This window comes from Scyliorhinus torazame, chromosome 11 (genome assembly GCF_047496885.1).
Source record: "Scyliorhinus torazame isolate Kashiwa2021f chromosome 11, sScyTor2.1, whole genome shotgun sequence".
In the NCBI taxonomy this organism is placed as follows: domain Eukaryota; kingdom Metazoa; phylum Chordata; class Chondrichthyes; order Carcharhiniformes; family Scyliorhinidae; genus Scyliorhinus; species Scyliorhinus torazame.
In genome coordinates this window covers 69,940,592-69,958,488 of record NC_092717.1, presented here as the reverse complement: position 1 = coordinate 69,958,488, position 17,897 = coordinate 69,940,592, and the positions used below count along the sequence as shown (strand labels likewise).

The window sequence follows — 17,897 nt, the reverse complement described above, 5'->3', positions numbered from 1 at the left end:
GTGCAGCTCGTTGATCTTCTTCCGACACTGAAAACTAGTTCACCTGGTCTCACTGCCCGAGCTTACTGCTGCTGCCACCTCGTCCCAGACAGTACTGGCTGCCTTGTGGCTCACCCTCCAGGACCCTCGGGGGATCAGGACATCCTTCCTGGCCTCCACCGCATCCAGGAGCCTCCTCAAGTCAGCATCCCAGAATCTTGGGGCTGGTCTCTCAGCGCCATTGCTGCAGGCTGGCTGGGGTTGGCTGAGCAAGTGCAGCGTAACTGTTGCTTGATGTTAAGACCATAAGACCATAAGACATAGGAGCGGAAGTAAGGCCATTCGGCCCATCGAGTCCACTCCACCATTCAATCATGGCTGATTTCAACTCCATTTACCCGCTCTCTCTCCATAGCCCTTAATTCCTCGAGAAATCAAGTATTTATCAACTTCTGTCTTAAAGACACTCAACGTCCCGGCCTCCACCGCCCTCTGTGGCAATGAATTCCACAGACCCACCACTCTCTGGCTGAAGAAATTTCTCCTCATCTCTGTTCTAAAGTGACTCCCTTTTATTCTAAGGCTGTGCCCCCGGGTCCTAGTCTCCCCTGCTAATGGAAACAACTTCCCTACGTCCACCCTATCTAAGCCATTCATTATCTTGTAAGTTTCTATTAGATCTCCCCTCAACCTCCTAAACTCCAATGAATATAATCCCAGGATCCTCAGACGTTCATCGTATGTTAGGCCTACCATTCCTGGGATCATCCGTGTGAATCTCCGCTGGACTCGCTCCAGTGCCAGTATGTCCTTCCTGAGGTGTGGGGCCCAAAATTGCTCACAGTATTCTAAATGGGGCCTAACTAATGCTTTATAAAGCTTCAGAAGTATATCCCTGCTTTTATATTCCAAGCCTCTTGAGATAAATGACAACATTGCATTTGCTTTCTTAATTACGGACTCAACCTGCAAGTTTACCTTTCGAGAATCCTGGACTAGGACTCCCAAGTCCCTTTGCACTTCAGCATTATGAATTTTGTCACTGTTTAGTTGTTAGCGGGGGGCTGGCGAGTGTGGTCCTGGCGAGTCGGCATTTGAGGCGAGAAGCCTGTGAGGCCTCGTTAAGTGGACCAATTAAAATTGAATAGTGTTGCTGGTCTCGCAGGGCCGAGTGCCGGGATACTCGTGACAATTTCCACTCGCTAGCACACATTTTTCCGGAAGATCGTTCCCTGGAGGTTTATAGCACAGAAGAAGACATCACTATACCAGCTCTTTATTAAAACAATCCAAAACAATGCAGTTCTACTTCTTTCCCATGGCTGTCTTGCTGTGAATTATTAACTGGTGCAATTGCCTCCATTTTACAGACTTTTCTTCCTTTAAAACTTCCCATTATGAGCTATTTTGCTCCCCCTTCAATGGTAAACTTGCAATACTTCCTTATATAATTTAAAAAAAAATTATTGTCACAAGTAGGCTTACATTAACACTGCAATGAAGTTACTGTGAAGAGCTCCTCATCGCCACATTCTGGTGCCTGTTCGGGTACACAGAGGGAGAATTCAGAATATCCAATTCACCTAACAGCACACCTTTCTGAAGATGAAAGCATAAAAAAATATCTTTATCTCCCCTTAGATCTTTCTCCGTTATTCACCAACTTTTTATTTCTTCCATTTTGGAATTTATAACTCTTGCTGAAGCTGTTGTTGGATGTGGCAATATCCAGGGAGGCTTTTTGAGTCTTGTCGTGTCGGAGTACCTTTAAAAAATGAGTGTGTAAGGAATGTACCTTTAAGAAATGGGTGTTTATCAGTGATGTCAGAGTGTGGGTGGAGCTGGGCTGTCTGTCAGCTTTTTACTTTCGTTTTAGGCTTTTTGCTGCAGGGTGTGTTTTAGTTTCGTTTTCAGAGCTGGATAGCTGCAGTCACAGCCAGAAGGGGTATTAATCTCTCTGTAATCTAAAGACTGCAAATCGATCATTTGGTAATTTAAAACTAATAACTGCTCTCAGTAGTGACTTTAACCTGATGTGCTTCTGTATAAAGGTTTTTTAAAAGTCTTATGGATGTTAAAAGGACAGCTTAAGGATTACTTAGGATTACTTTGGGGGTTGTATTTGAATTAATGGTTGCTAAGATGTTCACTGTATGTTTTAAAAAGGTTAACTTGAGTTCATAGAATAAACATTGTTTTGCTTTAAAAAATACTTTTCTATTTCTGCTGTACCACGTCTGTAGAGTGGGCCATGTGCTCCCCATACCATAATCTGTTAAAAGTTGTGGGTCAGGTGAACTCCATGATACACTTCGGGATTCTCTAAACCATGGGCCATAACAAATTGGGGGCTCGAGGGGAATGAAAGTCTATCTATTGGATTGACTTAGTGAACTTAAAGACAGTGAGGGGCGAGCATATTGTGGTTGCTTTTCAGGTGTGGTATTTCAGTTTATGTAGGGAGTGTGTTGTGGACAATGGCTCTTTCAGAGGCTCTGAAGTTTTTGGGGGTGGAGACGGTCACACACAGTACCTTACGGACAGAGTCTAAAAGCAGACTGTTAGATTTGGCAAAAACATTGCAGTTAAGATTACCTGACAAAATGCGAAAAGGTGAGGTAATTATGGCTGTGGCTAAGCATTTAAAGTTGCCTGAGATACAATTTGACTCATTGGAAATGGCAAAAATCCAGTTACAAATTAAACAAATGGAACATGAGAAAGAATTAAAGCAGCTTGAATACGAAAGAGCGGAAAGAGAAAGAGTAAAAAGAAAAGGAGAGAAGAAAGGAGAACAGAAAGAATAGCCCTGGCAGAACAAAAAGTCAGAGAAAGGGAGATACAGATCAGGGAAAAAGATAAAGAGAGAGAGTTTGTACTTCAGAAAATGGCCATGAAACATGACAGTCAGTTAAAATTGGCAGACGTAAAGAGAAATGTACAGTTGGATGATAGCGATGAGGATAGTGAGAAAGAACGTCATAGCCGAAGGCTTGGTGGGAATCGTATGTCCAAGCATTGCCAAGGTTTGAAGAGAAGGAGGTTGAAGCCTTTTTCATTTCATTTGAGAAGGTAGCTAAACAAATGAAATGGCCACAGGACATGTGGGTAGTACTGATTCAAACAAAGCTGATTTGTAGGGCTAGTGAAGTGTTTGCATCAGTACTGGAGGAGGTATCTGGAACATATGAGGAGGTGAAAAATCCACCTTACGTGCATATGAACTAGTGCCTGAAGCCTGCAGACAAAGGTTTAGAAATTTAAGGAAAGAATTTGGTCAAACATACATGGAGTTTGAAAGGCTCAAACAGAGTAATTTGGATAGGTGGATAAGGGCTTTGAAAATAGACCAAACTTATGAAGCTCTCTGAGAAATTATACTTTTGGAGGAGTTTAAAAATTCAATTCCTGATATAGTGCAAACTCATGTGGAAGAGCAGAGGGTTAATACTGTGAGGTTAGCAGCAGAAATGGCAGATGATTATGAATTAGTTCACAAATCAAAGCTTGGTTTCCGATACCAGTTTCAGCCTGTGAGGGATAGAAACTGGGGACATGGGAAATACTCAAGTGGTAAAGGTAAAGGTGATCTGATGAGAGATAATAAGGAGAGTGTACCTCAGATTAAAAAAGAAGTCCAGGAGGGTGGAAAAGAAATGAAATTTTTTAAATGTTTTCACTGTCATAAACTCGGCCATGTCAAGTCACAGTGTTAGTGGTTGAAGAAAAGCACTGGGAAGGCTGATGTGGTAAAACAGGATAAGACAGTGGGATTTGTTAAAGTGGTAAAGGAAAGCCCAAGTGAAGCGAAGGAGGTGCAAAAGATTGTACAGCCTAATTAAGAGGTGATTGATAAGATGCCAGATGTTTTTAAAGAATATACTTGTGTGGGTAAAGTTTACAGATATGTATCAGGAGGAGCAGGTAAAGAAGTCACAATTTTAAGAGATACGGGAGCTAGCCAATCTTTAATGGTAAGCGATGAGGAGTTGGGTAGTTTGGGAAGAATGTTGCCAGAAAAGGTGGCAATATGTGGAATTCAGGGTGAGAGGAGTAGTGTTCCATTATATAAGGTAAGGTTGGAAAGTCTGGTGAAGAGTGGTGAAGTGGTAGTAGGAGTAATAGAGAAACTATCTTGTCCAGGAATACAGTTTATCTTGGATAATGATATAGCTGGATCACAAGTGGGAGTGATGCCTACTGTGGTTGATAAGCCAGTGGAAAATCAGACAACTGAAATGTTGAAGGGCGAATATCCTGGGATATTTCCGGATTGTGTTGTAACAAGGTCGCAAAGTCACATGTTAAGACAAGAGGAGAAATCAAAAAGTGAAGATGGCGTTGAAGTGCAATTATCAGAAACGATTTTTGATCAGATGGTTGGAAAAGAACTGGTGGAAGATGAGGCGGATATTTTTAGTTCAGGAAAATTGGGGGAGTTACAACAAAAAGATATCGAAATAAAACGGATGTATCAGAAAGCCTATACGGAAGAGGAATCTGAGTGTATAGCAGAGTGTTATTACCGTAAAAATGATCTCTTGATGAGAACATTGAGAACTTTACATATGCAGGCGGATGAAAAGTGGGCAGAAGTTCATCAAGTAGTATTGCCGGTAGGGTATAGAAAGGAGGTGTTGCGAGTTGCACATGAGGTACTAGTGGGAGGTCAATAGGGAATAAGGAAAACTCAAGCTAAAACCCAGAAACATTTTTATTGGCTTGGACTACATAAAGATGTAGTTAAATTTTGTCAATCATGTCACACATATCAAGTGATAGGGAAACCTCAAGCAGTGATAAAACCAGCGCCCTTAATACCCATTCCAGCATTTGAGGAACCATTTACAAGGGACCTAATTGATTGCGTAGAACCGCTTCCGAAAACAAAAAGTGGGAATCAATTACTTTTGACTCTAATGGATGTGGAATGGATGTGTCTACTAGGTTTCCACAGGCCATTCCAGTACATAATATTACAGCTAAAAAGATTCTTTACCAGATATGGACTACCCACAGAAATACAATTGGATCAAGAATCAAATTTTACCTCAAGGTTATTCAAAGAAGTTAAGGATAGCTTGGGAGTAAAACAATTTAAGTCAACTGCGTACCATCCAGAATCGCAGGGAGCGTTAGAAAGGTGGCATCGGATATTAAAGACCATGTTGAGGGCTTATTGTCAAGATTATCCAGAGCATTTGGATAAAGGAATTCCATTCGTACTGTTTGCAATTTGGGATGCACCGAATAAGTCAACCAAATGTAGTCCTATGACCTAATTTTTGATCACGAGGGCAGAGAACCACTTCAATTGATTAAGTAAAAAATGGTGAGTGAGAAATCGGAAATTACATTATTAGATTACGTGTCAAATTTTAGGGAACGATTAAATAGAGCAGGTGAATTGGCTAGACAACATTTAAAAGTTGCACAAACTGATGAAACGGGTAGCGGAGAAAAAATCCAAAGTTTGTAGTTTTGCCAGTGGAGATAAAGTTTTAGTATTGTTACCAAAGGTAGGTGAACCTTTAAAAGCAAGATTGTGTGGACCATATCAGATTGAAAGGAAATTAAGTGAGGTGAATTATGTGGTAAGAATGCCAGATAGAAGGAAAACTCACCGAGTGTGTCATGTGAATATGCTTAAAAGGTATTTTGAAAGGGAAGCAGAGAAAAAGAAGGAGGTTTTAATGATTCTAACTCAAAGTGACGAACCAAATCCAGATGACTGTGAATTTGACATACCTCAAATTAAATTGGAAAATGAGGATTTTCTTAAAAATTGGGATAAATTGTCGTGTTACCTTCCAGAGGAAAACAAACTGACCTGAAAGAGTTATCGATATCACACGGGCAAGTTTGTAGAGATAAATTGGGAAGCACTAAAATGGCTATACATGATGTAGATGTGGGAAATTCTGTTCCAATCAAACAACATCCATATAGACTTAACCCTTTAAAACTGGCACAGGTTAACAAAGAGATTGAGAGTATGCTTAAAAATGGCATAATTGAAGTGGTTTGCAGCCAATGGAGCTCACCATAGTGATGGTACCTAAACCAGACGGTACCCAACGGTTGTGTGTGGACTGTAGAAAGGTTAATGCAGTTACAAGAACGGACTCTTACCCTGTCCCTTGTTTGGAGGATTGCATTGAGAAAGTGGGGCAATCAGCTTTTATTTCTAAACTGGATTTACTTAAAGGTTACTGGCTTTACTTAAAGGTTTATCCGAAAGGGCGAAGGAGATTTCAGCTTTTGTGACTCCAGGTGGTATATAACTTAGGAGTGGTTACTGATCGAGGTGTTTAGATTCAGAACAGAGGTAAAAAAGCCAACATAAGTGTACTTTACCTGAATGCTCGTAGTATTCGGAATAAGGTAAATGAGTTGATGGCGCAAATCATCGTGAATGACTATGATTTAGTGGCCATTACTGAAACATGGTTGAAGGATGGTCACGACTGGGAGTTAAATATCCAAGGGTATCAAACTATTCGGAAGGACAGAGTGGATGGTAAGGGAGGTGGTGTAGCTCTGTTATTTAAGGGTGACATCCGGGCAACAGTAAGGGATGACATCGGTGCTATGGAGGATAAGGTTGAATCCATTTGAGTGGAAATCAGGAATAGTAAGGCGAAAAAGTCACTGATAGGAGTAGTCTATAGGCCACCAAATAGTAACATTATGGTGGGGCAGGCAATAAACAAAGAAATAACTGATGCATGTAGAAATGGTACAGCAGTTATCATGGGGGATTTTAATCTACATGTTGATTGGTTTAACCAGGTCGGTCAAGGCAGCCTTGAGGAGGAGTTTATAGAATGTATCCGCAATAGTTTCCTAGAACAGTATGTAATGGAACCTACGAGGGAACAAGCGGTCCTCGATCTGGTCCTGTGTAATGAGACAGGATTTATTCAGGATCTCATAGTTAGGGATCCTCTCGGAAGGAGCGATCACAATATGATGGAATTTAAAATACAGATGGAGGGTGAGAAGGTAAAATCAAACACTAGTGTTTTGTGCTTAAACAAAGGAGATTACAATGGGATGAGAGAAGAACTAGCTAAGGTAGACTGGGAGCAAAGACTTTATGGTGAAACAGTTGAGGAACAGTGGAGAACCTTCCAAGCGATTTTTCACAGTGCTCAGCAAAGGTTTATACCAACAAAAAGGGAGGCCGGTAGAAAGAGGGAAAATCGACCGTGGATATCTAAGGAAATAAGAGAGAGTATCAAATTGAAGGAAAAAGCATACAAAGTCGCAAAGATTAGTGGGAGACTAGAGGACTGGGAAATCTTTAGGGGGCAACAGAAAGCTACTAAAAAAGCTATAAGGAAGAGTAAGATAGATTATGAGAGTAAACTTGCTCAGAATATAAAAACAGATAGTAAAAGTTTCTACAAATAAATAAAACAAAAAAGAGTGGCTAAGGTAAATATTGGTCCTTTAGAGGATGAGAAGGGAGATTTAATAATGGAGATGAGGAAATGGCTGAGGAACTGAACAGGTTTTTTGGGTTGGTCTTCACAGTGGAAGACACAAATAACATGCCAGTGACTGATGGAAATGAGGCTATGACAGGTGAGAACCTTGAGAGGATTGTTATCACCAAGGAGGTAGTGATGGGCAAGCTAATGGGGCTAAAGGTAGACAAGTCTCCTGGCCCTGATGGAATGCATCCCAGCATGCTAAAAGAGATGGCTAGGGAAATTGCAAATGCACTAGTGATAATTTACCAAAATTCACTAGACTCTGGCGTGGTCCCAGCGGATTGGAAATGAGCAAACGTGACACCACTGTTTTAAAAAGGAGGTAGGCAGAAAGCGGGTAATTATAGGCCAGTGAGCTTAACTTCGGTAGTAGGGAAGATGCTGGAATCTATCATCAAGGAAGAAATAGCGAGGCATCTGGATGGAAATTGTCCCATTGGGCAGATGCAGCATGGGTACATAAAGGGCAGGTCGTGCCTAACTAATTTAGTGGAATTTTTTGAGGACATTACCAGTGCGGTAGATAACGGGGAGCCAATGGATGTGGTATATCTGGATTTCCAGAAAGCCTTTGACAAGGTGCCACACAAAAGGTTGCTGCTTAAGATAAAGATGCATGGCATTAAGGGGAAAGTAGTAGCATGGATAGAGGATTGGTTAATTAATAGAAAGCAAAGAGTGGGGATTAATGGGTGTTTCTCTGGTTGGCAATCAGTAGCTAGTGGTGTCCCTCAGGGATCAGTGTTGGGCCCACAACTGTTCACAATTTACATAGATGATTTGGAGTTGGGGACCAAGGGCAATGTGTCCAAGTTTGCAGACGACACTAAGATAAGTGGTAAAGCAAAAAGTGCAGAGGATACTGGGAGTCCGCAGAGGGATTTGGATAGGTTAAGTGAATGGGCTAGGGTCTGGCAGATGGAATACAATATTGACAAATGTGAGGTTATCCATTTTGGTAGGAATAACAGCAAAAGGGATTATTATTTAAATGATAAAATATTAAAACATGCTGCTGTGCAGAGAGACCTGGGTATGCTAGTGCATGAGTCGCAGAACGTTGGTTTACAGGTGCAACAGGTGATTAAGAAGGCAAATGGAATTTTGTCCTTCATTGCTAGAGGGATGGAGTTTAAGACTAGGGAGGTTATGCTGCAATTGTATAAGGTGCTAGTGAGGCCACACCTGGAGTATTGTTTCAGTTTTGGTCTCCTTACTTGAGAAAGGACGTACTGGCACTGGAGGGTGTGCAGAGGAGATTCACTCGGTTAATCCCAGAGCTGAAGGGGTTGGATTACGAGGAGAGGTTGAGTAGACTGGGACTGTACTCGTTGGAATTTAGAAGGATGAGGGGGGATCTTATAGAAACATATAAAATTATGAAGGAAATAGATAGGATAGATGCGGGCAGGTTGTTTCCACTGGCGGGTGAAAGCAGAACTAGGGGGCATAGCCTCAAAATAAGGGGAAGTAGATTTAGCACTGAGTTTAGGAGGAACTTCTTCACCCAAAGGGTTGTGAATCTATGGAATTCCTTGCCCAGAGAAGCAGTTGAGGCTCCTTCATTAAATGTTTTTAAGATAAAGATAGATAGTTTTTTGAAGAATAAAGGGATTAAGGGTTATGGTGTTCGGGCCGGAAAGTGGAGCTGAGTCCACAAAAGATCAGCCATGGTCTCATTGAATGGTGGAGCAGGCTCGAGGGGCCAGATGGCCTACTCCTGTTTCTAGTTCTTATGTTCTTATACCAATTCAAAATTATGCCATTTGGTATGCAAAACAGCCCAGCCACAGTTCAACGATTAACTAACAAAGTCGTTTCAGGATTACCCAATTGTGCGGTATACATCGACAATCTGATAATTTTTAGCCAGACATGGAAAGAACATTTAAAACATCTGATGGAGTTATTCGATCGACTTCAGGAAGCGGGTTTAGTGATAAACCTAGCCGAAAGTGAATTTGGAAACGCCCAAGTCACTTTCCTTGAGGAGTTTCCGATATTCTCAAGACAAAGGGAAATAATGCGATTTCTTGGTATGAGTGGATTTGAGCGAACATTTGTGAAAAGGTTTTGTAGCGTGATTGCTCCACTGATGGACTTGCTGAGGAAGCGTTAAAAATTTCAGTGCACAGTGGACTTTTAACAGGCATTTTACTGCCTGAATGCCCCGATAACCAATGCTCCTGTGTTGGAGAATTAGAAGGGACTCTGTGATCAGATTGAACTTAAGCCTCTGAGTTTAAAAAAAATATATATTTATTAAAGTTTTTAAACAAAATTTTTCTCCCTTACAAACAATAACACCCCTCCCCCCGTAACAAAATAACAAGAAATCGCACTGAGCAAGATATATACATGGCAAAATGGTATATTTACATAGCTTTATACACTGGCTCTCTCCCGCATGTGCCAGTTTCCCCAACCCTTCATGTTATCTCTTGCTCATCCCCCCCCCCCAAGCAATCCCCCATTCCCCTCCTGCCCCCCCCCCCCCCCCCCCCCCCCCCCCCCCCCCCCGCCCCGGGGTTGCTGCTGCTGCTGACCGACCTTCCTCTAACGCTCCGCGAGATAGTCTAGGAACGGTTGCCACCGCCTATAGAACCCCTGCGCAGACCCTCTCAAGGCAAACTTAATCCTTTCCAGCTTTATGAACCCAGCCGTGTCATTTATCCAGGCCTCCACGCTAGGGGGCTTCGCCTCCTTCCACATTAGCAAGATCCGTCGCCGGGCTACTAGGGACGCAAAGGCCAGAATGCCGGCCTCTTTCGCCTCCTGCACTCCCGGTTCGTCCACTGCTCCGAATATTGCTAGCCCCCAGCTTGTCTTGACCCGGACTTTCACCACCTGAGATACTGCACCCGCCACTCATCTCCAGAACCCCTCCAGTGCCGGGCATGACCAAAACATATGGACATGGTTCGCCGGGCTCCCTGAGCACCTTCCACATCTGTCCTCTACCCCAAAGAACCTGCTCAACCTCGCCCCCGTCAAGTGAGCTCTGTGAACCACCTTAAATTGTATCAGGCTGAGCCTGGCACACGAGGAGGAGGAATTAACCCTACCTAGGGCATCAGCCCACAGACCTTCCTCGATCTCCTCCCTCAGCTCCTCCTCCCATTTACCCTTCAACTCTTCTCCCAGCGCTTCCCCCTCTTTCATCTCCTGGTGTATTGCCGACACCTTGCCCTCCCCGACCCACACACCGGAGATCACCCTATCTTGAATTTCTTGTACCGGGAGCAACGGGAATTCCCTCACCTGTCGCCTCACAAACGCCCTCACCTGCATATATCTAAAAGCATTTCCCGGGAGTATCTCAGACTTCTCCTCCAGTGCCCCTAGGCTCGCAAACGTCCCGTCAATGAACAGGTCCCCCATTCTTCTAATCCCCGCCCGATGCCAGCTCTGGAACCCCCCATCCTCCCCGGGACAAACCGGTGGTTGCCCCTGATCCGGGACCACACCGAGGCTCCCATTGCACCCCTGTGCCGTCTCCACTGACCCCAGATCCTTAGCGTTGCCGCCACCACCGGGCTCGTGGTGTACCTTGTCGGCGAGAGCGGCAGCGGTGCCGTCACCAATGCCCCCAGGCTCGTTCCTTTACAGGACGCCATCTCCATCCTCTTCCATGCCGCCCCCTCTTCTTCCATCACCCACTTGGGGATCATCGCCACATTTGCTGCCCAGTAATAGCTCCCTAGGTTTGCCAGCGCCAACCCTCCTCGGTCCCTACTTCGTTCCAGGAACCCTCTCCTTACCCTCGGGGTCCTATTCGCCCACACAAACCCCATTACACTCCTGCCTACTCTCTTGAAAAAGGCCTTGGTGATCACAATGGGAAGGCACTGAAACACAAACAGAAACCTCGGGAGGACCACCATTTTGACCGACTGCACTCTACCCGTCAACGAGAGCGGTAACATGTCCCATCTTTTGAAGTCCTCCTCCATTTGCTCCATCAACCTCGTCAGATTCAGTTTATGTAGGGCCCCCCAACTCCTGGCTATCTGGATCCCCAGATACCGAAAACTCCCCGCCGCCCTCCTCTGCGGTAGGTCCCCTATCCCTCTTTCTTGGTCCCCTGCCTGTAATACAACGAGCTCACTCTTCCCTACATTGAGCTTATAGCCCGAAAACTCCCCAAACTCCCTTAGAGTCTGCATGACCGCCACCATCCCCTCCATTGGATCCGCCACGTACAACAACAGGTCATCTGCATATAGCGACACCCGATGCTCTTCTCCCCCTCGGACCACCCCCCTCCATTTATTAGACTCCCTCAATGACATGGCCAAGGGTTCGATCGCCAATGCAAACAACAGGGCGTCGGGGCACCCCTGCCTCGTTCCTTGGTACAGCCGAAAGTACTCCGACCTCTGCCGGTTCGTCACTACACTCGCCACCGGGGCTCTGTAAAGGAGCTCAACCCAAATGATAAACCCTCCCCCGAACCCAAACCTATGCAGCACCTCCCAGAGGTACTCCCACTCTACTCGGTCAAAGGCCTTTTCCCCGTCCATAGCTGCCACTATCTCCGCCTCTCCCTCCTCCGATGACATCATTATCACGTTTAAGAGCTGCCGCACATTAGTGTTTAATTGCCTGCCCTTTATGAATCCCGTCTGGTCCTCGTGGATCACCCCCGGGACACAGTCCTCAATCCTCGTGGCCAGCACTTTTGCCAACAACTTAGCATCCACATTGAGGAGCGAGATCGGCCTGTACGATCCACATTGCAGTGGATCCTTGTCCCGCTTTAGGATCAAAGAAATTGTCGCTTCCGACATTGTCGGGGGCAGGGTCCCCTCTCTTGCCTCATTAAAGGTCCTCACTAGTAGCGGGGCCAACAGATCTACGTACTTTCTGTAGAACTCCACCGGGAACCCGTCCGGCCCCGGGGCCTTCCCCGCCTGCATACTCCCCAAACCCTTGCTCAGCTCCTACAACCCAATTGGTGTCCCCAAACCAGCCACCTCTTGCTCCTCCACCCTCGGGAATCTCAGTTGGTCTAGGAATCGTCTCATCCCCTCTTCCCCCGTTGGGGGCTGGGATCTGTACAGCTCTTCAAAGAAGGCCTTGAATACCTTGTTTATTTTTGTCGCACTCCGAACCGTGGCTCCCCTTCCATCTTTGATTCCCCCTATTTCCCTCGCTGCCTGCCGTCCTCTTACGGAGCTGGTGTGCCAGCATCCGACTAGCCTTTTCCCCATACTCGTAGGTCGCCCCCTGCGCCTTCCTCCACTGTGCCTCCGCCTTCCCTGTGGTCAACAGGTCAAACTCCGTCTGGAGCCGTCGTCTTTCCCCAAGTCATCTTTCCTCCGGGGCCTCTGCGTATCTCCTGTCCACTCTCAAAATCTCCCCTAATAACCTCTCCCTTTCCATGCCCTCTGTCTTCTCCCTATGAGCCCTGATGGAAATTAGCTCTCCCCTGATCACCGCCTTCAACGCCTCCATACCACCCCCACCCGCTGCTCCCCGTTGTCGTTGGCCTCCAAGTACCTTTCGGTACACCCCCTCACCTTCCCACACACCACCTCATCTGCCAGCAGTCCCACGTCCAGCCGCCACAGCGGGCATTGGTCCCTCTCCTCTCCCAGCCCCAGTTCCACCCAGTGCGGGGCGTGATCCGAAACGGCTATGGCCGAATACTCCGTCCCCTCCACCCTCGGGATGAGCGCCCTGCCCAGAACGAAAAAATCTATCCGGGAGTAGGCTTTGTGCATGTGGGAGAAGAAAGAAAATTCCCTGGCCTGCGGTCTTGCAAACCTCCATGGGTCCACTCCCCCCCCATCTGATCCATAAACCCCCTAAGCACCTTGGCCGCTGCCGGCCTCTTTCCAGTCCTTGATCTGGAGCGGTCCAGTGCTGGGTCCAACACTGTATTGAAGTCCCCTCCTATTATCAGGCCTCCTACCTCCAGGTCCTGAATGCGCCCCAACATGCGCTTCATGAATCCAGCATCATCCCAGTTCGGGGCGTATACATTTACCAACACCACCCACATCCCCTGCAACCTACCACTCACCATCACATATTTCCCTCCATTATCCACTACGATAGTCTTGGCCTCAAATGACACATGCTTTCCCACCAATATTGCCACCCCTCTATTCTTCGCGTCCAGTCCCGAGTGTAATACCTGTCCTACCCATCCCTTTCTCAACCTGACCTGGTCCGCCACTTCAGGTGTGTCTCTTGGAGCATGACCACGTCTGCCTTCAGTCCCTTTAAGTGCATGAACTCTCGAGCCCTCTTCACCTGCCCATTCAGGCCCCTCACTTCCACGTTATCAGCCGGATTGGAGGGGCTCTTCTCACCCAGCAACCCCCCCCCCCCCCCCCCCCCCGCTAGACCCCTGTCTAGCTTTTTTGCTCCCCCCATATCACTCCCGTAAGTCAGCTGACACCTGCTGACCCTGGCTTCCCCCGCCGTCCCTTTGACCTCCCCGTGTGGGAGTCTCCCAATCAATATGTGTTCCTTCGTTCCCTTTCCCGCCTTTCTTCCCGTGCGCGGGAAAAACCCCGTGCTTTCCAAAGCCTGCCCCGCCCCCTCTGGCGCAGCTCCTGTTGCGGCCTTGTCTCTTTCCCCCAGCCCATGTAACATTTCCTGTGCGTGATTGACCCCCTATATACAACAACCATCACACATCAGACCTCAAACTTCCCCCCCACCCTCACAAACCCTCAGTTAGAGTCTAACTTTTTGGTTTGTATAAAGGTCCACGCCTCTTCAGGCGTTTCAAAGTAATAGTGTTGGTCCTTGTATGTGACCCACAGCCGCGCTGGCTGCAGTATTCCAAATTTCACTCCTTTCCGATGCAGCACCGCTTTGGCCCGGTTGAAACCTGCTCTCCGCTTTGCAACCTCCGTGCTCCAGTCCGGGTATATTCGGATCTCTGCATTGTCCCACTTGCTGCTCCGCTCTTTCTTGGCCCATTTCAGAACCCTCTCTCTGTCTGTGAATCGGTGGAATCTCACCACCATCGCCCTTGGCGGCTCATTTGCCTTGGGCTTCCTCGCCAGCACCCGTTGTGCCCCGTCCAGCTCCAGCGACCTCGAAGGGGCCTCCGCGCCCATCATCGCCCGAGCATCGTGCTCGCGTATGCCGGCCCCCTCCACTCCTTCTGGGAGACCCAGGATCCGCAGATTCTTTCTCCTCGACCTGTTCTCCAGGTCTTCGAGTCTTCCCGCCCACCTCTTGTGTAGCGCCTCGTGCTGTTCCACTCTCACCGCCAGGCCCAAGAGCTCGTCCTCATTCTCACTGACTCTTTTCTGTACCTCCTGGATCTTTACCTCGTGGGCCTTCTGGGTTATCCCTAGTCCTTCAATTACCGCCAGCATAGGCGCCAGCATCTCCTTGCGCAGCTCCTCGAAGCAGCGCTTGATGAATTCCTGCAGCTCCGGCCCGCACTCCGCTTTGTCCCCGGCCGCCACCATTTTGATTTTTTTCCCATCGCTTCTCCCGCTGCTCCAATGCTGCTTTTTTGGCTGTTGCACTTCTGGTCTGGTCCATAAAGGTTGGAAGGGGACCTCTCTCTTCCCTTCCCCACGGATTGTCTTCAAAAAAAATTCCGTTGGAGCTACTCCAATGAGCCCGAAAGTCCGTAATAGCGGGAGCTGCCGAATCGTGCGGCTTAGCTCCGCATAGCTGCAACCGGAAGTCTAAAGTCTCTGACTTTAAAGAGAAATACCGAGGCGTAATGAAATGGACGGATCGTGCAGAGACCTTCTTGTTCAAAGAGACTGTCAATCGAGAAGGAGTCCAGTTGGAAGAAGACCAACAAAAATGGACTATATTATTATATCTGATTGCGTGTGTTGTTTTTTTTGAAACAAAAAAGTATATTTATCGTGTGCATTTCTTAAAGGATAGTGAAAAGGGTGAAAAATGAAATTATCTTCAAGTTGATGGTTTATTTTTTTTTCTTGGGGGGAGGTGTCATGTGAGAGTACCTTTAAGAAAGGGGTGTTTATCAATGATGTCAGAGTGTGGGTGGAGCTGGGCTGTCTGTCAGCTTTTTACTTTCGTTTTAGGCTGTTTGCTGCAGGGTGTGTTTTTGTTTCGTTTTCAGAGCTGGATAGCTGCAGTCACAGCCCAAAGGGTTTTTTCTCTCCCTCTCTGTAATCTAAAGACTGTAAATCGACCCTTTGGTGATTTAAAACTAATAACTGCTCTCAGTAGTGACTTTAACCTGATGTGCTTCTGTTTAAAGATTTTTTAAAAGTCTTATGGATGTTAAAAGGACAGCTTAAGGATTACTTAGGATTACTTTGGGGTTGTATTTGAATTAATGGTTGCTAAGATGTTCACTGTATGTCTTAAAAAGGTTAACTTGAGTTCATAGAATAAACATTGTTTTGCTTTAAAAAATACTTTCCATTTCTGCTGTACCACACCTGTAGAGTGGGCCGTGTGCTCCCCATACCATAATTGTGGGTCAGGTGAACTCCATGATGCACTTCGGGGTTCTCTAAACCCTGGCCCATAACAGTCTACAATGATCACCATAGAAAAAGGTAGTCATCACCATTTTCCAGATCTGGCTGTCTGGCCATCTTCTGCAGTGCCTGAGATCAAAATCAAAAGTGCCTCATCAAAATCCCCATCTGGTCTGAGCACAAATATTAGTTCCTCTCAACAATGCAAATAAAATCTTTCAGCCCCAAACACATCTTCCATCCATTAAAAATCTTGAATTATTTTGACAATATACATGCTGGGATTTGATTTTTTTGGATTACATTTGCGATATGGTTTTTATTAATTGTGTAATTTTTTTTCTACCTGATGTCACGGTCCATTTTCACATGGTGAAGCTATATCTTCTCTGATGCATTTTTCATTCCCTTGCTATACCAGGTGAAAATTCTCAATCGAGCACATAAGGAAATGCCTATGTTGACCATTGCAGACATTTCTGACAAGAAGCCAGTTTAATGGGTAAGTTTATAGTGATTTCTTTTTTCCCAAAACTATTTTTCAAATTTCTGCTGATTTTTGCTTTAGCTGTTCACATTGCTTGAGTGGGAAAGGAAACTTGACAGTCTAAAACTGTGAAGAAATTATTTGGTCGAATTTTATTGCTAGTTTAGGAAAGATAGAAATTTGATTGCTTGGATGTTTGCCGATTGTTCATTCCTCCTTGTACTACTTTGTTTTGATCATTCTTACTTAATCCAATGTTTGTTAATGTAGCTGTGCTTCTTTGAAACATTTATAATGCACTTTCAATGAGGCTAACTATTTATATTTCTATAGCAATCAAGTACAAACAGTATGGTAGCATTGTGGATAGCACAATTGCTTCACAGCTCCAAGGTCCCAGGTTCGATTCCGGCTTGGGTCACTGTCTGTGTGGAGTCTGCACATCCTCCCCGTGTGTGTGTGGGTTTCCTCCGGGTGCTCCGGTTTCCTCCCACAGTCCAAAGAGGTGCAGGTTAGGTGGATTGGCTATGATAAATTGCCCTTAGTGTCCAAAATTGCCCTTAGTGTTGGGTGGGGTTACTGGGTTATGGGGTTATGGGGATAGGGCGGATGTGTTGACCTTGGGTAGAGTGCTCTTTGCAAGAGCCGGTGCAGACTCGATGGGCCAAATGGCCTCCTTCTGCACTGTAAATTCTATGTAATAACTATGTACTCCAAGGGGGTGGTCAGAAGGGTGAAAGAGAATGTTTTTCTAGGTCAAAAGTACTTTTTTGATGAGAAGGATTTAGGGTGACAGTGACCAAGGAGAGGGCGAGCATCCCAATTGATGGCCAGTGGTCACGGAATATGGGTCAAGACATGTGTAAAGTGAGTGCAAGAAGTGAGTGCTGTAGAGGATGGCTGAATTAGGATGGAATGAGAACATGCAGGAATCTAAAGCCATGGTTGAGAAGCTTGGTCCGTTTGCTGAGTCATTAAGTGACAGTGAAGCTTGGTGAGGACAGGGTGATTGGAATGTGGACCTAGCTGTGGGTGAAAGCTGTGGCTGTGCTCATTAGGACAGGTTCAGATTTTGCATACAAGGTGATGGATGATATCAGCAAAATTGTCGAGGACAGAAATTGAACCGATATGGCTTATGACAGCACGGGTGATGCCATTTGTCAGTGAGCTATCCAACAAAAATTTTAAGGTTAGTTATTTGATAAGACTTCAAGTCACACTCAAGGACTTAAATAAAAAATCTCGGCTGGCAATCAATGTAGTACTGAGGGAGAGGCGCACAGTCATAGATGCCATCTTTCGATGAACACAGTAAGAAGTCTTACAACACCAGGTTAAAGTGCAACAGGTTTGTTTCAAATCACTAGCTTTGGAGCACAGCTCCTTCATCAGAGGATCTTTCGATGAGACGTTGAACTGAGGTTCTGTCTGCATTCTCAGGTGAATGTAAAAGATCCCATGGCACTGCTTCAGAGAAGATTAAGGAGT

At 45.8% G+C, this 17,897-nt stretch overlaps 1 protein-coding gene across 2 annotated transcripts in view; it reads left to right on the top strand.

Annotated features, from left to right (window-relative positions):
* LOC140385329 (reversion-inducing cysteine-rich protein with Kazal motifs-like) overlaps nucleotides 1-17,897 on the top strand; it is a 378,566-nt gene that overhangs the window by 22,068 nt on the left and 338,601 nt on the right. For both annotated transcript variants that reach the window (XM_072467391.1, XM_072467390.1), the window contains exon 2: nucleotides 16,341-16,421. The gene's annotated coding sequence lies outside the window, so the exon portion shown is untranslated. The remainder of the gene's footprint in view (nucleotides 1-16,340; nucleotides 16,422-17,897) is intronic.